The 25,550-nt window shown below is 32.6% G+C and overlaps 1 protein-coding gene and 1 non-coding gene across 4 annotated transcripts in view; both read right to left on the bottom strand.

Annotated features, from left to right (window-relative positions):
- NCOA3 (nuclear receptor coactivator 3) overlaps positions 1-25,550 on the bottom strand; it is a 201,851-nt gene that overhangs the window by 109,021 nt on the left and 67,280 nt on the right. The gene's annotated exons all lie outside the window — the stretch shown is intronic.
- On the bottom strand, positions 25,366-25,469 carry LOC111718588. The gene has a single exon (XR_002769108.1). It is a non-coding gene; the product is annotated as a U6 spliceosomal RNA (small nuclear RNA).

Below are 25,550 nucleotides of genomic sequence, written 5' to 3'. Positions count from 1 at the left end.
AGAAGCAAAGGACAAAGCTGCAAAAGCTCTTAGAATCAAGGAGAGAGAGGCCTCTAAGAAAACTAACCGGGCTATATTGTAGACAATAAAAGATCTGAACTTTTATCACCTGGCTGTGTTTTGGGTGGTTATTACTTTTAGTTGAAACTAAGGCTGCCTCCAGAAAACCTCCCCAAGAAACCTACACTCAAGAGAGAACCATTATTATATTAAAGAAGAAAAACACCACACCACAATCCTCTCTTTGGGTGTAGATGGCTCTCTTCATCACTGAACAAGTGGAACTGGTTTGAATCATCTCATTGTTGAAGAAAGCCACATCTATCAGAATTGATCATTGTATAGTCTTGTTGCTGTGTGTAGTGATCTCCTGATTCTGCTCATTTCACTTAGCATCAGTTCATGTGGGTCTATCCAAGCCTCTCTTGAAATCTTCCTGTTGGTCATTTTTACAAAACAATAATATTCCATAATATTCATATACCTTAACTTATTCAGCCATTCTCCAACTGATGGGCATCCACTCAGTTTTCAGTTTCTTGCCACTACAAAAAGGGCTACCACAAACATTTTTGCACATGTGGGTCCCTTCCCCTCCTTTAAGATTTCTTTGGGATATAAACCCAGTAGAAACACTCCTGGATTAAAGGGTATGCACAATTTGATAACTTTTTGAGCATAATTCCAAATTGCTCTCCAAAATGATTAGAGCCGTTCACAGTTCTACCAACAATATATCAGTGTCCCAGTTTTCATTTCCTATCATTTTAGCCAATCTGAGAGGGGTGTAGTGATATCTCAGAGTTGTCTTAATTTGCATGTCTCTGATCAATAGTGATTTGGAACAGCTTTTCATGTGACTACAAATAGTTTCAATTTCTTCATGTGAAAATTGTCTGTTCATATCCTTTGGCCATTTATCAATTGGAGAATGGTTTGAACTATTATAAATTTGAGTCAATTCTCTATATATTTTAGAAATGTTTGCCTCCATTTCTCATCTGTAAATTGAACTGGAAAAAGAAATGGCAAACCACGCCAGTATCTTTACTTTTGCTTGAAGACCCCCAGTGAATAAGAACTCACTCTCATGGCTTTTTAAATGGCATTTCCCACATTAGTCCCTCAAATGGCTCTCCCATACCAATTAGCTTGCTGATGGATGTGGTAATTGAGCTGCAATGAATAGCGATTCAAGGCAGAAGACAACTTTGAACAATGTGAATCTGTAAATTGAGAAGAGGCCTACAGAGGGGCTTGCATAACAATGAAACTACGAGCTATACCAAAGAGGGTTACCCAAGATTATAGTAGAGAGTTCTGACAACAGTGAAACACTAAAGAAGGAAATGACAAGCTACTTAATATTTTTTCCAAGAAAACCCCATGAACAGTACTAAAATTTTAAAAAGAGATGACATTTAGAAGATGAGTCCCTCAGTTCAAAAGGTATCCAATATACTACTGGGGAAGAGCAGAGGACAACTACAAGTAGATGCAGTACAAATAAAGTGGCTAGACCAAAATTGAAAAGAAGTCAGAAGTGGATGGTATCTGGTAATAAAAGTAAATGCTGTAAAGATCAATATTGCATAGAAAACTCTCATGTAAGATGTATGAAGCAAAGTAAGCTGGATGTGATCAAACAGAAAATGAAAAGATTAAATATCAACATCTTAGGTATTTGTGAACTTAAATGAACTTATATGGATCATTACATATAATATTGTGGACAAGAACTCTTTAAAAGAAATGAAGCAGCTCTTATGCTCAATGAAAAGGTGATATAAAGTAGTAGTGCAATATAATATCAAAAATGACAGAATGAACTCTCTCCAAATCCAAAATAAGCCATTCAGCATCACAATAATACAAAAATCCATACTCCAACCACAGGCTAAAAATTGATCAATTCTATGAAAACATACATTTTCTAGAAATAACCCCCTCATGTCAAATTCATCATAAAAAATTAGAAAGCTATAATAGGAAATCAAAATCTAATTGGAATAACAAGCAAGTTCAGTCTTGGAGTACAAAATGAGTGAGAGCAAAGACTAATATTATTTTGTCAAGATAATTCACTGGTCATGAATGTTGGAGGGGAAGTGGGAAAACTGGAAAACTAATACATTGTTGGTGGAATTGTGAATATATCCAGCCATTCTGGAGAGCAATTTGGAACTAGGCCAAAAGTGTTATCAAACTGTGCATACCCTTTGACCAAGCAGTGTTTCTACTGCGCTTATATTCCAAAGAGATCTTAAAGGAGGGAAACGAACCCACATCTGCAAAAATGTTTTTGGCAGCCCTATTTGCTGTGGCAAGAAACTGGAAATTGAATGGATGCCCATCAATGGAAGAATGGCTGAATAAGTTGTGGTATATGAACGTTATGGAATATTATTGTTCTGTAAGAAATGACCAACAGGATGATTTCAGAGAGATCTGGAGAGACTTACATGAACTGATGCTGAGTGAAATGAGCAGAACCAGGAGATCATTATACATGGCAACAAGATTATAAGACAATCAATTCTGATTAATGTGGCTCTCTTCAACAATGAGATGATTCAGACCAGTTCCGATTATTTAGGGATGAAGAGAGCAATCTACACCCAAAGACAAGACTGGTGGAACTGAGTTTGGTTCATAACATAGCATTCTCACTCTTTTTGTTGTTGTTTGCTTGAATTTCAGTTTTCTTATCTTTTTTTCTGGTTTGATTTGATTTTTCCCTATGTGGCAAGGTAATTATATAAATATGTATGACATATTGGATTTAACATATATTTCTACCATGTTTAACATATATTGGACGACTTGCCGTCTAAAGGAGGGGTTTAGGAAGGGGGAGAATTGGAACACAAGGTTTTGCAAGGGCTAATGTTGAATAATTGTTTATGAATATGTTTTGAAAAATAAAAAACTTTAATAAAAAAGGGGGAAAATCAATAAAAAGAATTCATTGGTCATAACAAACATTCTTTTTCAACAATCAAAAAAATGGATGCCATCAGGTAGTCAATAAAGAAATCGGATTGAAAATATACTTCACAGTCAAAAGTGGAGAAACTCTATACAATCAGTTTAAAAAAAAAAAAAAAAAGACCTGGACTTGATTGTTGATCATTTCTTGTTGCAAAAATTCAAACTTCAATTTTAGAAAGTAGGACAACCATCAAACCACATAGGTATAATCTAAAAAATGCCCCTTAAGAAATAGAAATGATTAATAGATTTAAGGTATTGATCTAGTAGAATACCTGAAGAACTATGGATAGAGATTAGTAACTTTGTACAATAAGTACCAACAAAAAACATCCCACAGAAAAGTGCAAAAAAAGCAAATTGACTGTCTGATGAGGCTTTATAAATAGTTGACAGAAAGCAAATGGGAAATGAGAAAGGGAAAGACTTATTTAACTGAATGCAAAATTACAGAGAATATAAATAGAAATAAGGTTTCCTTATATGACTAATGCCATGAAATAAAAGAAAACAATATAAGATGAAATCTCTTCAAGAAAACTAAAGATGCAACGTTTCATGCAAAAATGGACATGACAAAAGACAAAAATGGTGGTGAATTAACAAAAGCAAAAGAGAATTTTAAAATGTAATAAGAATAAATATAAGAACTGTACAAGAAACATCTTAACATTATCTATAACCATGATGGTGTGGTTATTGATCTAAGTTAGACATCCTAGAGAATGAAGTCAAGTGAGACTTAGTAAGATTGGTTAACAATGAGACTAGTGGAAATGATGGAATTCCATTGAAACTATTTAAAATCCTAAAAGATGATGCTGTTATGTTAAAGTATCACACTCAGCATGCCAGCAAATTTGAAAAATACAACAGTGGCCACTAGACTGGAAAAGAAGATCAGTTTATCTCCCAAACCTAAAGAAGGATTAGCAATGCCAAAGAATGTTTAAATTACCAAATAACTATGCTCATTTCACATGCTAGCTGGGTTATGTTTAAGATTCTGCAAGCTAGATTTCAGCAATATGTGAACAGAGAATGAAAAGAAAGACAAGTTGGTTTTCAAAGAGGAAGAGGAACAAAAGACCAAATTGCCAACTTTTGCTGGATTCTGAAGAAAAAGAAAGCAAGAGAGTTCAAACATCTACTTCTGCTTCACTGATTACACTAAAGCCTTTGACTGTGTGGATAGCAAAAAAATGTGGCAAGTCCTCAGAGATGGGAGTATCAGATCACTTTACTTATCTCCTAAGGAACCTGTATGCAAGCCAAGAAACAAGTTAAAATCGCACAATGGAACAACTAATTTGAAAAGAAGTTCAACATAATTGGATATTCATCTTATTTATTTAACAAATGCAGAGTATAACATATGAAATGCCAAACTGAATGAATCAAAAGCTGGAATTAAAGTTGCCAGAAAAAATATCAACAATTCAGGCACCTAGACAATACTTTGAGAACAGAAAGTGTAGAGAAATTGAGAAATCTCTTGAAGAGGGTGAAAGAAAAGAGCATAACTACTTGAAGCTTAGCATCAAAAAAATTAAGATCCTGACAACTAGTCCCATCAATTCCTAGCAAAGAGAGGAAAAAGAAATGAAAGCAGTGTAAGATTTTATATACCTGGGCTCAAACATCACTGCATTTAGTGATTACAATGATGAAATTAAGTTGCTCCTTGGAAGAAAAGGTATGACAAATCTGGATAGCATATTAAAAACCAGAGATAATCATAGGTGTGATTTTTCCAGTAGCAACGTATGGCTGTGAGAAGAGAAAGAAGAGAAGAGAAGAGAAGAGAAGAGAAGAGAAGAGAAGAGAAGAGAAGAGAAGAGAAGAGAAGAGAAGAGAAGAGAAGAGAAGAGAAGAGAAGAGAAGAGAAGAGAAGAGAAGAAGAGAAGAGAAGAGAAGAGAAAAAAGAAAGAGAAAAAAAGTCAACTGACACCAGAAATTGATACTTTCAAACTGTACAAGACGACTTCTGGCTTGGACAGCATAGAGCTCAAATCAGTCAATATATAAAGAAATCAACTCAAGCTATTTATTGGAAAGTCAAATACTGAAGGTGAAACTTAAATATTTTGACTACATAACAAGAAGGCAAAACATTTAAAAAAAGACACTGATGTTGAGAAAGATTGAAGGCAAAAGGAAAAGGGGATAGCAAAGGATTTAATGGATATTAAGTATCACAGAAACAATAAATATACACTTAGATTTCAAGCGATAGTGAAGAATAGAAGGATTTAACTTACTAAGATCCATAAGAATTACAAGGAGTTAGACATCACTGAACAACAAATATATCATTTGATCATCACAAAACTGTGTGAAATAGGAAGTTCAAGTTTTTATTTCATTTACAGAGGAGTAAATTAGGACATGGAGATGTTAAGTAAATTGTCTACAGATAAAAAGAATAATCTAAAATGGCTATTATATATATATTATCTCATTTGAAATTCATAAAACCGAAATAGGTATCATTTAAACCCTATTACTCCAAAAGTAACAACAGTAGGTCTTCTGATTCTAAGTCCAAGGCTCTTTTCCTCAATTTATCATGGCCCTTTTTATTGAAGCCAGTTGTAAAAATATAAACTTGTAAGAAACTTAGTCTTCAAGTCAGACTCAGTCATTCAGGGTTTCACCACGCATGCTCTTCCTTAGTAGATTCTGTCTATGTTAAGTAATTAAATCTGAGTAGAGAAAAGTCTGAGTAAATTATGGAAAAATGTCACAGTTTTATGCATCTTTTCAAACTGTCAAAATTTATCAAACATAGCTCCAAACCAAGTGTTGCTAAATCCTTGGCACTGAATAATCACAAGTCTAGGGATTATATCAATTACAGAAATGCATTGTGGGAAGAGGTAAAAATTTTTAAAGCTGTGCTCTTCACTGAAAAAATTAATGATTATCTTTAAATTAGGTTTTCTTATAAACTGAATTTTAATTTGTTTTTAAAAAGTGATAAACCAAAGAAGTTGGTTAATAAATTCCTCATAAAGCAGAATTCATGAAAACCGTTTACTATAGCAAGCATTTACATAGTATTTAAAAGTTTGCAAAGAATTTTAAATAATTATCTCATCTGAGAAAAAGTGCACTTATGTCACCAGAGAAGTATATAATAATTTTCTCATAAATAATTTGAATTAATAATAAATAATAAAATAAATAAATAAAATAAAAGCTCTTTAAGGTCTGCAAAGCATTTTACACATCTTATCTCATTTCATCTTCACAAAAATCCTATAAAGCATGGGCCAGAAAATTTCCCATTTTTATAGACAAGACAGATGAGACAGAGAGGGTAAGTGATTTGCTCTAGTCAAACAGCTAGCTAGAAAGCTTCTAAACTCAGATCATGCCTGATTCTAAGTCAAAGTTTGTTCCCAAACTTTGTATCCCAAAAGTTTGCTCTTCTAAAGAGAAAACATTGGGAATTTATTATTCCATATTTTAAAATCCTTTCCTTATCCATATTGCTGATACATCAATTAAAAATTTTTCCTTTTTATTCCATACCTTCAATTGCCAAAAGAAAAACCGCCAAGGGAAGAACTGAAATTTCTTCCATCTCAAAATATTTATATGACAAACAGCAATAATCTGCACACTAACATACCAAAATTTATTCAAGGTCAGAGCAAGTATATTATTTTCTTTTAAATATGATCACAGGTGTATATACTCATGCACCCTCTTTCTCTGCCGCTGCTGTTGCTGCTGTTGCTTCTGCTGCTGCTCTGTCTCTATTATCTCCCTCCCTCCATCCTTCCCTCCTCCTTTAACCCTCCCTTTCTCTGCCTCCCTACCTGTCTCTCTTCACAGACACACAGACGGAAAGCCACAGCCAACCAGACAAGACAGACAGACACAAATAAACACACACACGCTTTCTCAAGGCCTAGGAATCAAAGACTCATAGTACTGAATCATATAATCATGTTTGGCACTGAAAAGAACAGTAGGATTACAATACAATGCCAATTTATCTTACCAAGTTACTGTATTTCTCCCCTTACTTAGCTGAAAAATTCAGTGTGATTTGCATATTAACGTAATAAGTTACTGATGAAGTAATTGGGGGGGAATAAAATCAAATGGGAAAACAAAAAAAATAAAGACAAGGAAATATTTAACCATTCATTAATACATTGTTTTATATAAAAATAGATGTGATGAGGTGCTCTAAATCATTATTGATCAGAGAAATACAAATTAAGACAACTCTGAGGTACCACTACACACCTCTCAGAATGGCCAAGATGACAGGAAAAGATAATAACGAATGCTGGAGGGGATGTGGGAAAACTGGGACACTGATACATTGTTGGTGGAATTGTGAACAAATCCAACCATTCTGGAGAGCAATTTGGAACTATGCTCAAAAAGTTATCAAACTGTGCATACCCTTTGATCCAGGAGTATTTCTACTGGGCTTATATCCCAAAGAGATCTTAAAGGAGGGGAAGGGACCCACATGTGCAAAAATGTTTGTGGCAGCCCTTTTTGTAGTGGCAAGAAATTTGAAACTGAGTGGATGCCCATCAATTGGAGAATGGCTGAATCAGTTAAGGTATATAAATATTATGGAATATTATTGTTCTGGAAGAAATGACTAGCAAGAAGATTTCAAGAGAGGATTAAAGAGACCTACATGAACTGATGCTAAGTGAAATGAGCAGAAACAGGAGACACAGCAAAAACAAGATTATATGACAATCAATTCAGATGAGCATGATTCTTTCCATCAAGGAGATGATTGATTCCAGTGATGAAGAGAAGAACCCTCTACACCCAAAGAAAGGCCTATGGGAACTGAGTGTGGATCATAACATAACATTCTCACTCTTTTTGTTGTTGTTCGCTTGCATTTTATTTTCTTACTCATTTATACTTTTTTTTTAATCTGATTTTTCTAGTGCAGCAAGAGAATTGTATAAGTATGTTTATACAAAAAATAAATAGATGTGTATACATACACATATACAAGCATGAATTTTAATAGATTAATCATCAAAACAAAGCAAATATTTTTCAGTTACAACCTTGGCTAGCTGATTTTTCTATCACGTGAAATTTAACAGAAAGAAATAGCTAGTGCTTTAACTTTTTTTTTTGGCAGGGGGAAAAAGCTACTGATGCTAAGAGAAATGGAAAGAAGAAGCTACCTAAAAGCAATTTCTGTTTTTAGTTTCCACTCTTAGTGCCAACACTGGAAAATGAAACAAAAAAGAAAATCTACAAGCAAAATACAAAGAGATAATTTATAGTATACTATATAGTCAGATATAGACTCATTCTATCTATATAGGTAGGAGATCGAGTATCATGATAAATTTCCCTTGAAACTAAATGGTTTCTATTGTTAATCTTTGAGGATTTGGATTATACTTCAATTTACATGAAAGTAAGGCAGTACACAAAATTTGATATATGAAACTCGTTAAAATTTTATACTTGGACTTCTGTGTTAATGATAGGCAAAACACAATGGGAGAAAATAATTTAAAACTCAGAAACATATGCTGAGCATGTGTGTACACACAAAGCTTTCAAAAGTTACTTTAAAATGTGAAAATGAGAAAAGCTCCTGCTATCCTTGATAAATGTCAGCTGTCATACAACCAAGTCCAATGCACCCTGTTTTTCACAATGCACAGACCCAGAAAATGGCAATTTTGAATCTAGCAGCTGCATGAGATGTATTATACATAGCAATTTCTATTCAAGGTCAGAAGTTTAGAGGTTTTCAAATATTAACTTCTAAATGAGGTAGGCAACAATGTTAAATATTACACATGTTCAAAAACATACTCCATTATTAAAGCAGTCCTTGGATACAAACAGAAAAGGGTAAAAAAAAAAATAGAATAAAATAAAAAGAGGCAACTCACCACCCACCATGACTGTGACTATGTATCTGCCCTCTCCTAACTATAGTCATTTGGTTTGGTTTGTTATTGTAGCAGTTGTTTTATTACTTTTATTTGGAGGAGGACAGGAGCCTAAACATACTACTCAATCATGCCTATCATATTTGTTTCCCCTTTTTCCCCTTCAAAATTAATTTTTAAAAAATCTATTTCTTTCTAAAAACTATGGGTAAATAATTATTAAGGTTTTATTTCTGCCAAATGATTCACATCCAATAGGATCTTAAATTTTGTGGTTACTAAGTCCAACATCCCCACTACCAATGAAAAATGAAAGCTTACAAAGACTGATTTGTCCAAGGTCATAGAGACAAGCACATAGGGATAGCCAGAATTTGAATCTATGTCTTTGGGTTCTAAAAAAAAAAACTATCAATGCTATTTCTATAATACCTTACTGTTACTATGATGAAATACTTTTTACAAAAATACCTACCTTCATATTTCAAAATTTACTTTCAGAACTTGCTGAAAGTTTTTGTAGTTGATTAATAAATGGAATAGTTTAAAACCCTTAGAAAACAGAATATGTATCATTAAAACACAATTCTCAATGAACATTAAAACATTTTGCCCAGCAAGTAACAAAAGGCAAAGATATCTCCCTCTTTTGAATTGTCTATAATATTGGGACAGCTAGATGGTGCACTGGATAGAGTGCCAGCTCTGAAGTTAGAGAACCTTCCTAGCTCTGTGCCCCTGGGTAAGTCACTTAACCCCAATTGTCTCAGCAAATGAATAGATAGATAGATAGATAGATAGACAGACAGATAAACTGCATTAAGTCTGAACAACTTCAAATTCAAATTTGATTCAAATGCAAAATCATTATACTTCTTTAGTATGAGTGCAAGAATTGAGAGAGGTGAGAAAAATTGGGAGCCAAGAATTAAAGTTGTTAAATCAAGAAGTGGAGTAATCTGGCAGTCTATAGGTAATAGCTACCAGAATTTTCATCTTTGGTAAACATGAATAGCATGAACCTAAAAAAGAGGTTACTGTGTGAGGATTGTAGGAAAAGAATCTGGTAGTGGCAGTGGGGAGTAAGGAATAATCCAACTCTCCCACCTTGGCCAGTAAACTGAAGGGAATGAGTAAAGCTTCAGCTAATAATGGAAAAGGTGGCCAACCAGGTTGTTATCAGTGGGGAGCCAGGTTTCAGTAGGAGCTTGTAGATGAAAGTTGTGGGAGAACAAAAGATTCAGGATCAAGGGAAGTTTGTTTCCTGTGGAATAGGCATTCCAGAGACTGTGAAATAGATTGTAATGTTTGGTTGGAACTTTGGAAACTGTGCTTAAGTATTCATCTTCCCATTCAATGCTGAAAATTAGACTGGAAAAGGCACAGCAAGAGATGGAAGTGGAACATGCACAGCAGGAAAAAGTTCTGTTCTTCACAACTTTCATCTGATATTAAGAATCAAGCTCAGCAGCAGGTGAAAGGGTTATGGTATGAAGGAAAGGTTGCTCTTTTTGAACTGAGAATTTTCTCTATCTTAGTTGGGAGATTGGGTTGGCAGTAGAAGATGGAATTTGTGCTAGCATAAATGGAATTCATTGCTTCTGAGCAGATGGAATTTGCCCAGCCAGACGCCTTCCTACCTTCCCTTAGGGAACAAACTGAATATGGATCAGACAAAAGTCTGATTCTTCAAAATAACTTCCCATGAGCCTCAGTCACATGAAAAGAAAATTATACTCAATCTTCCCACAGTCCACAAATGAATGATCTCCACAATTAAGAATAACAAAATTTCCTTATCTGACTATGATATATTGATTTTTCACCTGTCCATCTGACTTCCCTCAACAAATCTTAAGCTTCATCAATACCAAGACCTCCAAACCTTTGATCTCTCAATTGTCTCTCACACATCTCCCCTGCACTAGCCATTTTCTACTATTTTCTCCATCAACTCTATGCTGTCCACCTCTCTTGAATTCTTAGCCTCCTCTTATCATTTCACCAAATGTTGTTCAGTCACATCTTCAATCATAGCTGACTTTTCATGTCCCCTTTTGGGGTTTTCTTGGCAAGGATACTGGAGCAGTTTGCCACTTCCTTCTCATGCTCATTTTACAGATAGGAAATGGTGACAAACAGGGTTAAGTGATTTGCTCACAGTCACACAGCTAGGAAGTGTCTGTGGCCAGATTTGAACTCAGGAAAATGAGTCTGATTCCAACCAAAGCACTCTTATGCAATGTGCCACCCAGCTGCCCATATCATAAATTATTCTCTGCCAAGTTTCACCCTTTCATTACTCCCATCCTTCATCATCTTCACAGCTACACGTGTTCTGTTGAATGAAGGTGAAGAACATCATACAATCATTCTAACTGGATCCACCACAGAGTTATATTACATTGTTGGCCCTCTCTGGGGCTAAACAATTCTATTATTCTGACCTATCAACTCTATCCCACTCTCCATAGCAGCTCTTTCAAAGCTTTCCATCTCTCCTCAAACCTCCTCATGGCTCTATCATTCCCATCCTATCACTTTTTGCTACTCTCTCCATGTCTACTGGCTCATTCTCTACAGCCTACAAACATACACGTCTCCTCTCCTCTCCTGAAAAAGCCTCATTTGAGCTTTCCATCCAAACTATCATTCTCTATTCATTCTGCCCTTCTTTCACTAATTTCTAAACCCTTTACAATTCACCTTCTGACTTTATCATTCCAACAAAACTGCTCTCTCCAAATTTACTAATGAGCTCTTAGTCACTGAATCGAACAGCTTTTCTGAATCCTCATTCTCCTTACCACTGCCATAAATGAGACTTTTAATTCTCCTCCTTTATACTCTCTTCTCTCTAGATTTTCAGAGTACCATTCTCTCCTGATTTTCATCCTACTTCTCAGACAAGTCCTCAATCACTTTTGCCAGATCTTCATCCTGATCGTGCTTTCTAAATACAGATGCCCTACAAGATTCTGTCCTGGGTCTTATTCACTTCTCCCTCTTTCTACTCTTATGGATCAAATTTCCATCTCTTTCCAGTCTACCATCCCACCCCAAGCTCTCTTCTGACTTCTAACCTCCCATCTCCAACTGTCTTTCAGACATCTCAACATAACACCAAATAGGAATCTACAACTTCACATGTCCAAACCAACTCATTTTCTTCCCTTAAACTCTGCCCTCTCCTACTTCCCTATTACTGTAAAGGGCAACACCATCCTTCCAATCCAAGGCCAGTCAATTTCATCTTTGCAACATCTCTTCTATATACCCCCCTTCTCTGCTCTGACATTGTAACTATTTTGGTCCAGGCCCTTATCATCTCATCTCTGGACTATTACAAATACCCTGATGGTAGATCTGAATGACTTAAGTTCCTCCCCAAACTCCAACCACCAAAATGATTTTCATAAAGAGAAAATCCAATCATGTCAGTCACCCCATTCCAACAAACTCTACTGGCTCCTTCTATCCTCCAGAATCAATACAAAATTCTGTTTGGCATTCAAATCCAAAACCTAGTTTTCTCATATATTTTCAATCTCCTTACACCTTACCCCCAAAATATATTCTTTGATCAAGGGACACTGATCTCTTAACTATTTCATGAACAAAACACACCATTTCTTCAGCTCCCAGCATTTTCTCTATTTCCCATGCCTTTTATGTTCTCCCTTCTCATCTCTGCCTACTGACTACCGTGGCTAAATTTAAATTCCAACTAAAACCCCATCTTTTACAGGAAGCCTTTCCCAACCTTTCTTAATTCTAATGTCTTCCCTATATTAATTAACCTGTATATCTTGTTTGCATATATCTGTTTACTTATCTCCCCCATTAGACTGTGAGCTCTGTGAGGCCAGGAACTATTTTTTAACTCCTTATGTATTCCTAGAATTTTGTACATGTTTAGCACATACATAGAAGGCATTTAATAATTGTTCACTAACTGACCAATACATCTTTCACAGCTATAGGCAGACAATGAATTCTTAACCAAATAAGAGATAGAAGAACTAGGAAAAAATGATTTTGATTACATAAAAATAAAGTTTTTTAATAAAAATTATTCATTTAGGATAAAATGAGAAGCAATCATTTGTGAGGGGAGGTAGGAGATTTTCCCATTTTTCTCAAAAGTTTATGATGCCAGAGATACTCAAGACACAAACCCAGGAGAATAACGCCAAGACATCTATATGCAAAGCTTCCAAATAATCATTTAAAAAGTAGACATATAGACTTGTCTTTTACAAGAGCAATCAGATTTCTAAAAGAATCAGTGCAAGAGATTTTAAAAAAGATTATAGATGGAATGTGAGAACAAGAGGAAAGAATTGGAAAAGAAATGAGAGTTATGGAGAAAAAGAATTAAGAGCTTTTTGTGTTGGCAAAGAATTTGAAACTGACAGAATGCCCATCAATTGGGGAATGGCTGAACAAGTTGTGGTTTATCAATGTAATGATATAATGAAATACTATTGTACTATAAGAAATGATAAGCAAGATGATTTCAAAAAAATTAGGAAAGATTTATATTACCTGATAGAAAGTGAAATGAGCAGAATCATTGAACACAGTAACAGCAACATTGTATGATGATCAACTTTGAGTGATTTTGCTCTTCTCAGCAATACAACAACAATCTAAGACAATTCTAAAGGACTCAAGATAGGAAATCTTATCCACATCAGAAGAAAGAAATGATAAAGTCTGATTGCAGATCAAAGCATACTGTCTTCATTTTCTTTATTTTTTTAGGGATTTTTCCTTTTGATCTGGTTTTTTTTCACAACTTGATTAATATCAAATATTTTATGATTGCACAAAAGTAACCTACATCAATTTGCTTACCACATTAGGGAGGAATAGAGAAAAATTTGGAATTCAACATTAAAAAAAAAAAAAAAAAAACCAATGCTGGTGCAGCTAGCTGGTGTAATGGATAGCACCAGCCCTGAAGTCAGAAGGACCTGAGTTCAAATTTTACCTCAGACACTTAACACTTCCTGGCTATTTGACCCTGGGCAACTCACTTAACCCCAACTGTTTCAGCAAAAAAAAAAAAAAAAAAAAAAAAAACCTGAACGCTAAAATTATTTTTATGTGTAATTGGAAAAATATTTTAAATGAAAGAAAAAAGAATATAACTTTTAAAATAGAGATGAATGTTTCAAAATTATAAACTCCAAAGACCAAAGGGTATGAGAGGACACTTATATGTATTCCTCTGCAGAGGTGTAAAGGTCTACCAATATAAAACTTTATAAGTAAGGTCAGGGTTTGTTTGCTGGTTTTGTTATTTCATTCTCTTATTTTTTAAAGAAGTCTGTGTTATGAGGAAAAGGAAAAGAAAGGTGAGAAGAGAAGAGAAGGAGGAACGGGAGTGAAGGAAAGAAAGGAAATGTAAAAACAAGACATCAATAAAATTTATTTAAAAAAAAAAGAATTAAAAGCTATAGAAAACTTTGCCCAAAAAACTCTTGAAAATTAGAAATGAACAAATTAAAGACACCATTAGAACTTAAAAAGTGGGAGAAAGAAACTGAAAAAAAATTAGAATTCATAATCAAAAAATCAAGTCACAGAGAATACAGGTGAAAGAGAGATAATGTAAATGTTATTTGACTACCTGAAAGTCATGACTGAAAAAAGGAGCTGGGGGCAACTTTAGATAGCACAGTGGACAGAGTACCAGCTTTGCAGTCAAGAGGAACTAAATTCAAATCCCACCAATACTTACTAGTTGTGTGAGCCTGGGCAGTTAGTTAATCCTGAATGCCCCTGTCTCCCCACCCCTCACTCCCTTAAACAAAAAAGCTTAGATATTATAAGATAGTGGGAAATATACACTAGGTATGTGAATGGAGGGATTCAAATATTAAATGGAAAAGATAATAAAATAGATTAGAAAACAGAATCCAATAATAAGCTATTTACAAGAAACACATTTGAAACAATCACATTAGGATTTAAGAAAAAACTATAATGCCTCAACATGACTCCCCCATTCTCTCCGCAAAAGAATAGAAGTTGCAATGCTACTTTAGGCAAAGCAACAGCAAAAGTAAACTTAATTTAAAAAGAATAAATATGACAACTATATTTGCTGATAAGTGCCACAAATAATGAATTTCAAAACTTGATAACATATATGTATTGAATAGCAAAACATCTAAATTTGTAAAAAATAAATTACAGATGGTAAAATGAATAGTGTTCAACTTTAATGTAATCCTTTCAAAGCTAGACAAATACAACTAAAAAGTAAATAAGAAAAAAATTAAGAACTAAAGGAACTTTAGAAATAAAGACATAATAGAATTCTGGCAAGTAATCAATGGGAACAGAAAGAGGAGTCAGAAAGAGGAGTATACATATTTCACTGCTGTGCAAGAAAAAAAAACTGACTATATTAAAGCATTAAAAACCTTTCAAACAAGTGCAGAAATGCAGTAACATGAAAAATGCCTTCTACTGATCTACTGATCATAATGCCAAAATTAATTGAGGTTCAATGAAGAAAGAACTAACCATCAATTAAAGTCTAAATAACAATCTTAAATAATTGGCAAAAGAAATTATTTTAAATCATTTATCATAGATGTCACATGTAATTCCATTAAAGATAATGACGATAAAAGAAAACATGCCTAAAAATTGGAAATGTGCAAAATTAGTAGTCCTTATGGGAAAATTTATTACTCTATAAACACTTTCTCATGTATAAAAGAGAGAAAGAAAAGATTAAATAATTGGGAATGAACAAACAAAAAAAAAATCCCTAGAAAACCAACAAATTTTAAAATCTCAATTAAACACTAAAATAGAAATTCTGAAAACCAAATAAGAATTTAACAAAACTGAAAACAAAGAACAAAAAAAAAAAAGTTTTTAATAAAACTAGGAGGTGTTTTTATTTTTGTTTTTGTTTTTTATTTCATAAGTGAAGACAAAGAATATCATTGGGATTTTTTTTTTGTTCAATAGTAATGACATTTATGAATTTTACAAAAACCTAAGAGAATGAGGTTAGCAGAATAAATAACCCAATCAAAAGAGAAATTGAAAAAAGCCATATGTGAACTTTCACAGAGCAAAAAAAAAAAAAAAAAAAAGGACCAAATGAATTTACCAGTAAATCCTGTATAACACTCAAAAGAAAAAGAAAACTAAAGCCCCACTATCCCTAAAAAATAATATATTTTTAAAAATTATAAAATATTAAAGAGGCTACAGCAGGAACAAAGATTATGTACAGACTCAGTCAATTAACACTAGAAAAGCAAAGTAACTGACCAACTTAATAACAAAAAATCATTAATGTATGAAAAAAGATATTGAGAAAATACAATACTAACATGCATTTAAAAAATTGAAAATGTTAATATGTGGACTTGCCCTTGACATGGTAAATATGATAACTAAAATCAAAAGCCAAATGCAGTGGGGACAGAATTCTTTCCAATAAAAGCCTCGGTAGAGCAAAACTATAGTGTTAAAAATGCTAGATATAGGAGTAAGAAAAGAAAAGAAATTGAAGAAATATATGCAAAGAAGCATCAATAACATTTCTCATGTATTTAAAGAAACTTGAGTCAACTAAAATCAAGCAAAATAATTAATAGTTTAATCAAAATTTCAGGTTATAAAATAAATCCATATGGATAATTAAGATTTCTTCATGTTATCTATAAAACTAAGCATAAAAAAGAAAAATTCTACTTACTTAAAATAACTTCAAAATGTACAACATGCTGGGAAGTCTACCTACTAAAATAAAACAAAAGCTATATGAATAAAGCTATAAAATACTATTTATGGAAATAAAGACACAAATAATTGGAGAAATATATAGGCTAAGCCAATATACTAACAATGACTAAATTAATCTGCCTGTTGAGTGCCATATCAAACTATCAAAAGATTTTATAGAGCAACAGAAAAAAAAAGTAAAGAAATTAATCTGGAGGAATAAAACATTAACATTTCCAATTGAATTCTCAATTCAATAAAGAAAAAAAAAGTAGAAAGAAATCGTAGTAGTAGATCATAAACTAGCAGTAATCATTGAAATAAGCCAGAATAAAATGTAATTAGGAAATATTTGATCAAATAAAATAAATAACTAATAATAATGAATACAATAAAACATAACATCATATTACATTTTACAACTAAATCAATATACTGACCACAGGGATTATGGCTTAATGGGCTCCATTTCTATTTGTTTGACACCTAACTGTCCACTAGTGTTCTAAATCACTAATAATTAGGGAAATGCACATTAAAACAACTCTGAAGTTGTACTTTATACCTACCAGAATGGCAAAATTAAACAAAAAAAAAAGAAAAATTATAAACTCAAGTCAGAAACACTGATTCACTATATTGGTCAAAGCTATTAAATGGTTCAGTCATTAGATAGCATTTTAGGCCTGTGCCCTTTAAAAAAGTAACAAAAATATGCCCATCTTCTGACATAAGATTACTATTATCTGGACTATAACCCAAAGATCAAATTAAAAGGAAAAGATTTTAAATGTATAAAAATACTTAAAGTAATTTTTTTTTCATACCATAGAATTATAAACTAAGGGGGAAGGGTGAGCATGCATCATTTGGAAAATGGATGTAATGGAACATTCGTGCTACAAAAAATGAAGAATTTTAGAGAATTCTGGGCAGTTATATGAACTGATGCAGGAGCAGAAAAACAATTTATATCCTAACATCAACACTGTAAAAAAAAAAAAAAAATTCTGAAATACTTAAAGAATTCTGATCATCACAATTATCATTCAAAAGAACAGTGATGACAAATTAATGGTAGAGAGATGTTAGACAAATATGAAGAAAGCAAATCGTTCTTGGATATGACCATTATAGGAATTGGTTTTTCTTTAAGACGAAACTTACTTTTTACAAAGTTTTGATTTTTCTTTTAAAAATTAGTGGGAAAAAGTGAAAGAAAAATGCTTGATATCTAAATAATTTTTATTCAGATTTTTCTGAATTCAATTCAGAATTTGAATAAAATTTAAATTTTAAATATAAAATGTATGAAAAGACATGGAAAAATAAAAAGTTCATACAAAGATCATGGAGGAAAAAACACTATATATATATATATATATATATATATATATATATATCACTTAAAAGACAGTGAGGGAAAAAAACTGTTATTTTTCCCCCTCACCAGACTGTGACCTAAACATCTCTATGCCAGGTACCTCTCCAGCTTTTTCCATTTCAGTTTTATATGTTGTGTTCCCTAAGAGAATGTAAGTTTCTTGAGGGCAGAGGCTGTCTTTTTTACTTTTTCTTATATTCCTACACTAACACAATAAGTAAGCCTTAATAAATACTTGCTAAATTCCAATAGACTTGGGATGGAAAATGCCATCTGATGCAGAGAGAACTAAGAAAAATGAATGTGGATCAAAGCATAGTACTTTCATCTTTTCTGTTGTTGTCATTGTTAGCTTGCTTGGTTGTTTTTTCCCCTTTTGATCTGACTTTTCTTGCACAATATGACGAATATGGAAATATATTTAAAAGGATTGCACCTGTTTAACCTATATCAGATTGCTTGCTGTCTTGAGAAGCGGGGAGAGAGAAAAATATGGAACACAAAGTCTTACAAAAATTAATGCTGAAAACTATCATTACATGTATTTGGAAAAATAAAATACTATTTTAAAAAGGGGGGATGATTGCTGACTGCTAATCTTTAAAGTACTACAGGTGACAAGGTTTGTTTCTAATGGTATCCTCAAATATTTGTGTAGTGTCATCAATGAAACCATTTTGATCAGTGATTACCCACTGGCATCCATAAGTTCACCATAGAAAATCCACACAACTTGCTGTGGCTTGTCTGCTTTCTTCTGATACTAAAAGGATACAAGAGGAGTATATGGGATTGGTCCATTGGTCCTTCCTGATTCTCACATGACTAACCTATCTTCTTTTTCAAACATGTATTTCTTTGATGCTATCTTTTATTCCAGATTCCCTTTTATAACTCAGCATTTTAAGTGCCCCTAGGAGCCACAGAGTTTAACCTTTAATTTTCCAAATTAAACTGAGTCAAAGAACAGTTATGTGATTTGCCCAAGATCACAATTAGCTTAAGTACAATATGAACTTGATCTTCCTGCTTCAGCTTACACCTAACAAGCACTTAGCCACTGCCTGGTGTTTCTAGATAGAATTCATCCTAAATTTTAAAAATTACACTGATCATTAACAGTTCCAGAGTTAGGAATACAATGAAAGCCAACTAATAGGAATCATTTTGGTACACATTAACAATAAGGAATTAAAAGAAAAGAATGTAACTCAAATATATTTCTAATTAATTAGCATTTTAATTTTTAATGATTTTTGCTTTACTTTTTTCTAATTACAAAAATTAACTTTCTGCGCCTCCCACATTCATCTCTTCTACTGAGAAAAAGAAGTAACTTCTAACAAATACTTCACAGTCAAGCAAACAAATTCCTGCATTAATCATGACTGACCAGCATTTTTACAACATTTTAAAAAAGATAGCAGCAAATAGCCAGGCATTTTTACTTCGGTAAACCTAAATTCTTTCAGCTTGAAGATTGTAACGTCATGCATGTAAAGACAGAGAGATCATCTATCTATAATTCTCTGAATTCAATTCCATCAGATCATATACTAAACTACTAGTCTTTTTCTGCCATAAAAACCAGCAAGAGAATAAGTTTGTCAATAAACATTTATTAAGTGCCTATCATATGTTAGGCACTATACTAAAAGTTTGGTTTTGAATGAAACTAGGGCTTCAAAGAAACTGATGTAAGGTGAAAATGGATTCTAAGCATGGAAAAAAAAAAAAAAGGCAGTGCTTAATGCTAGCAAGGTACTTCAATCAGGAAAAAAGAAGTATTTTTCAAGGTATGGAAAATAAGTTGACAACTTTTTAATTACCAGGTAAGCTGTTTTTGACCTGTTAAGAGATATATAAGAAATTCAACTTGCAGGTCTTTGGAGACTTTGAGTTCTCTTGTATCTCTGCAATTACATCCATCAATTCCTTTAAGTAACCCTAGGTAGGAAGCATACTATTAAGCCCCAATGATATGAACACATTTTGTCATTTCTTTCCCTCTCTTATAACTTTCTACTTTCTTATCTTAGATGAATTTCTTATTAAATTATTCATTTTTTAGAAAGTTTGACTTTACTAAAATTACTGCCTTTTCAGATGAATTTCTTATTAAATTATTCATTTTTAAGAATGTTTGATTTCACTAAAATTGCTGCCTTTTCATATATTATCAGGAATATTTTCCTCAAACTTGTCTTTGTCTTAATTGATATTTTCCTGTTACTTCTTACTTTTCTGGCAAGTTTAATCTCTTCTAGTACTTGATCTCTTCACATTTCCTTCCTAAATAAGTCTAATCTTCAGTTCAAATAATGTCTTCCCTTCTTTTTTCAGATTTCTCATAGAGTTCTAAGTTTAATCCATATGTCACTAACTTTTCTATGGGGGAAAAAACTAGAAAATCATTAAAGTATATTTGTGATTATGAAAAATTAAATTAATTTGCCAGTAATTTGATGACAGCAGAAGCTATTTATATGTTTCACTATGCCCCTTCACACAGGTTACATTCCACTCAAACTTAATACACTCCAATTTTTCATTCATTTTACAAATTCCTCAGCCTTCTTTCTCCACTTTAGTCTTTCCAAATTCTACTCACTTTTTCTTTAGCTTAGTTCAAATGTCATCACCTCCCACAAAACCTCCCATGATTCTGTTATCCCACATAGAAATGATTTCTCCCTTTTCTGAATCAACACTGCATATTTTCCACCTTTTACTTCATCATGAGATTTTATTTTACATTTTAAGCTCTCTATAAACATCTTACCTTTCCTCCCTACCCAAGATCAAGAACTGGTTTTCATCCATCTTTGTGTGAGAAAAAGGACTATTTTCATCCTTCCTAGAACCTTTATATATAAAAGATCTCAAATATTTCTGATTGTATACTAAGTATCTGATGAACTTTTCAAAGTTACAAAATAAAACTTCTTTAGAAATAACTTCCACTTTAAAAAAAAAAAAAAGTCATCTAATAAGATTATTGAGTGGCAATGTCAGCTTCTCTATATCACTATTCTCAACAAGATGTTCATGGAGAGATTTCAAGGAATCTATAAACCAAAAAAGAAAAAAAATATTACATCTTCCTTTTAATTAACATCTAAATGAAATTTAGCATTTTCTTCGATTATGAAGGAGACAAACTTCATATTTTCTTTAAAAATAAAATTCAACTTCTCTATATTTTAAACGTATTGTCTTGCTACTATATTAGTTATACATTTTTAAATGTATAATTGTATTTCAATATAATTGGCTTTCTCTACAATCTTACACATTTTATTGTATGCATTTAAAAATATTATTCTATGAAGACATTCACAGGCTTCACTAAACTCCCAAAGGAGTCAATGACAAAAAAGGGAGAAAGGAATAAGAATCCTTGTTCTATACTTTAACTTGTTCTGAAAACTTATTACCACATATGTTTTGATAAGAATAAACAAACCTCGGCATGAAGGAAGGAAAGGAAGAGAAAGGAAAAAGTATTTTTATTGTACCTACTATGTACCAGGCACTGTGTTAATAAGCACTTTTACAAATATTATCTTATTTAAGCCTTTGCAACAACCCTGAAAGTTAGAAAATTATTTCCATTTTCATTTGAGGAAAATAAGGCAAATAGTGGTTAAGTGACTTGCTTCAGGTCAGATCTTCCTAATTCTAGGCCTACTGCTCTATTATCAGCGGCCTCTATGACCATCTATGCCATTAAATAATTTTAAAATATGATGTAGTTTGTTTTAAACATCCTGAAACAACTACATTATTTGTAAGGCTTCCTTTAGACATCTGCCAGATCCATTTATTTCTGCCTTGTATATGAGCTAAAAAATAAAATTTCAAAATAACTTAAAATTTTTAAAATATTCTTTCAGAGTCTGTTTTAGCATTGACTATAGACATTTCTATTGCATACTATATTTCCAGGATAGGAAAAATCAAGCTCACAGAAGGAAACACTGTTAGGAAAACGGGTTTAGGGGGGAAAAGTAGGACAAGTGATAAGTGGAAACCCACTCAACTAACAGTGGTACACACAGACACACACACACACATACACACACACATACAATTAAGAAAAGAGGATTGATATTTTTTGCTTTAAGTTTGTTGCTTGATTTTGAAGGCTCTGATTATACAGGCTTGTGCTAACTGAAGAAAAAAATCAAAATGATTTAATTTTTTAATTGATTCTACTTTTTGTCCTGGCTGAGTTATACTTACTGTTCTTTAATTTCTCTATTAAACTTCACAATACTACATTAGTGTTTCACAAGTAACAATTTTTCATAAAATATAGTCAAGTGGGGAAAAAGACAATGGAAAGAACCTACATATTCCCTTCCAAAGCAAATAGGTGATTTATTTAAACTAAAAGCTACCTAAACAGATTCATTAAACTGGCTTCATACGTTCAAAAATTTATCTAACCCCTTGTATATGTATAGCACTGTCTAGTATCTAGAGTTATAAAGCAATTAACTCAAGGAGCTTATAGTCTAATTAGAGAGAAGAGAAAATAATAACATTCTTCTACAATGCTTTATTTAAGGTTTATAAAGAGCTTTCATGAGCATCTCTATGAAGTTAACATAGTAAATTATTTCCATTATGCAGATGAGGAAACAAACTCACAGAAGAGAATTAAGTAGACACTTTCAACACAAAAATTCAACTTGATCTCCAGAATCTAAAATTACTGTTCTTTCCACTACATTAGACTGTATGTTGTACAATAAAGCAGAGAATATGAACATAAAAGAACCATGTAGGTAACAAGAGGTACAAGAGCTCAGAAGAACAAAAGATTATTGAAGGGTCAGAAAGTTGTCCAAAAGACTCTTTTTTTTGTTGTTGTACTTAATAGTATTTTTTTTCCATTAACATGTAAAGACAGTTCTCAACATTCATTTTTGAGTTCCTAATTTTTCCTTCCTGCTCTTTCACACAATCCCCTTTAAAACAGCAAGTAATCCAATATAGGATATACATGTACAATCATGTTCCATATTAGTCATGTAATGAAAGAAAAATCACAACAAAAGGGGAAAACCTTGTTAAAGAAAAAACATCTTTAAAAGAAGTGAAAATTATATGCTTCAATATGCAATTTAAGCTTCATCAGTTCTTTTTCTGAATATAGATGGCATTTTCAATCATATCTCCTTTGGAATTGTCTTGGATCACTATATCTATATAGTTGATCATCACACAATATTGATATTACTGGATGCAATGTTCTCCTGGTTCTGCTCCCTTTATTCAGCAAGGAGTCATTTGTAAGTCTTTCCAAGTTTTCCTAGTGTCTATCTGTTCAACATTTCTGATAGCACAACAGCATTCTATTACATTCATACATCACAACTTGTTCAGCCATTTCCCAAATGATGAGCATCCCCTCCATTTTTTGTCACCACAAAAAAATATGCTGTAAATATTTTGGTATAATACAAACCTAGTAGTGGTAATGCTAAATCAAAGGGTAACAGTTTTATAGCTCTTTGGGCATAGTTCCAAATTCTCTCCGGAACAGTTGGATCAATTCACAACTCCACCAACAATGCATTAGTGTCCTAGTTTTCTCACACCCCCTTCAACATTTATCATTTTTCTTTTCTATCATAAACAATGTGATAGATGTGAGATGGTACCTCACAGTTATTTTAACTAACAATTGTGAGAAATACTGAAAAATTATGTTTCCACAGAATCTTGCAACCTTCAAGGTAATGCAAGATAATAAGTTATCAATGACCTATGAACTTTCAGAAGGAAAAACTGGCTTGGCTACAAAATTCTGACAAAGGGATTTAGGCTAAAAAGTGGCTTAAACCATCCAGTGTCAATGACCAAAATATTTTTCTGTATTGGGCTTGCTTAATGAGGCTGATGCATAATATCTTCTCAGCAAGGTGAAGAGGGGATAAGCGGTAGAGGAGCAATAACCAAATCTAGACAAAATGGGGGGGGGGGGGGGGAAAGAAGTCATTCCTCAGGCATACCAGGAACTGTACTTCTAGCCAATTAAAGGTTAAGTGGAATGGGAGGGTAAGGGGACTAACCTAGAAAAGCTGGTTGTTGCTTTTCTGAAGAATCTAAGGTTTCCTACTTCAATCTCTCCCATTCTTTCAATAAAACATCACAGACTTGACAAATTCAGTTTAGAATCTTGCTTCTTACAGTAATTTAGAACACTTTTTTATATGGCTATAGATGGCTTTAATTTCTTTTGACAACTGCCTATTCATACCTTTTGATCATTTATCAACTGGGGAATGACATATTCTTATAAATATGACTCTTCTCTTATATACTTGAGAAATAGGACTTTATCAGAAACACTGGCTGCAAAAATTATTTCCTGACTGTCTACTTTCCCTTTAATCTTGGCTGCATTGGTGCAAAAACTTTTTAATTTAATGTAATCGAAATTATCCATTTTGCATTTCATAATATTTTTCTTGTGTGATCATAAATCCTTTTCTTTTCCAAAGATCTGACAGCTAAATTACTCCTTGATTTCCTAATTTTCTTATACTATCACCCTTTATGTTTAAGTCATGTATTCATTTCAACTTTGTCTTTATTTTTTATCTTTCAACTTTATACTGAGTGTGAAATATTGACCTAAGACTAGTTTTTGACATCCTATTTTCCATTTTTCCCAAAAGATTTTGTCAGATAATGAGTTCTTATCCCTGAAGGTGTAATCTTTGGTTTATCCAACAGTACATTATTATTACAGTCACTTACCATTGTGTCTTGAATATCTAACTTAGCTCACTGATTTACCATTCTGTTCCTTAGCCAGTCTCTCAAATAATTTAAATGACTGTCACTTCATACTACAGTTTTAGATCTGTGTGCAGATAGACTACTTTCCTTTGCCTTTTCATTAATTCCCTTGATATTCTTGATCTTTTCTTCTTCCAAATGAATTTTGTTATGATTTTTTTTCTAGCTCTATGAAATAATTTTGTGGTAGTTTGACTGATGTCAATAAATATGTAGATTTAATTTAGGTAGCACTGTAATTTATATTATGCTAATATATTATATATAATGATATATAATATTAATAATATTATATTACCCATGAGCAATTGATATTTTCTCAATTATTTAGATCTATTTGTGTGAAAAGTGTTTTTTACTTCCTGGGTTTGTCTCGGCAGTTATACTCTCAAATATTTTATATTGCCAATAGTCATTAAATGGAATTTTTTTCTACCTTTTTTTGCTGGACTTTGTTGATAATATGTAGAAATGGTGATGATTTATGTGGTTTTATTTTATAAAAATATGATATGCTTCATAAATTTGTGTATCATTCTTGTGCTGGAACCATATTTTATCTTCTCTGAATCATTCTAATTTTTTCATATGTGCTGCCAAAGCAAGCCCTCAAATTTCTTTTTTACAACCACCAAAAACTTTGTATTTATATAGTCTTAAAATTTTCAAAGCATTTTACAAATATT

This window comes from Sarcophilus harrisii, chromosome 2 (assembly GCF_902635505.1).
Source record: "Sarcophilus harrisii chromosome 2, mSarHar1.11, whole genome shotgun sequence".
Lineage (NCBI taxonomy): Eukaryota > Metazoa > Chordata > Mammalia > Dasyuromorphia > Dasyuridae > Sarcophilus > Sarcophilus harrisii.
This window is presented reverse-complemented; position numbering and strand designations above follow the sequence as displayed.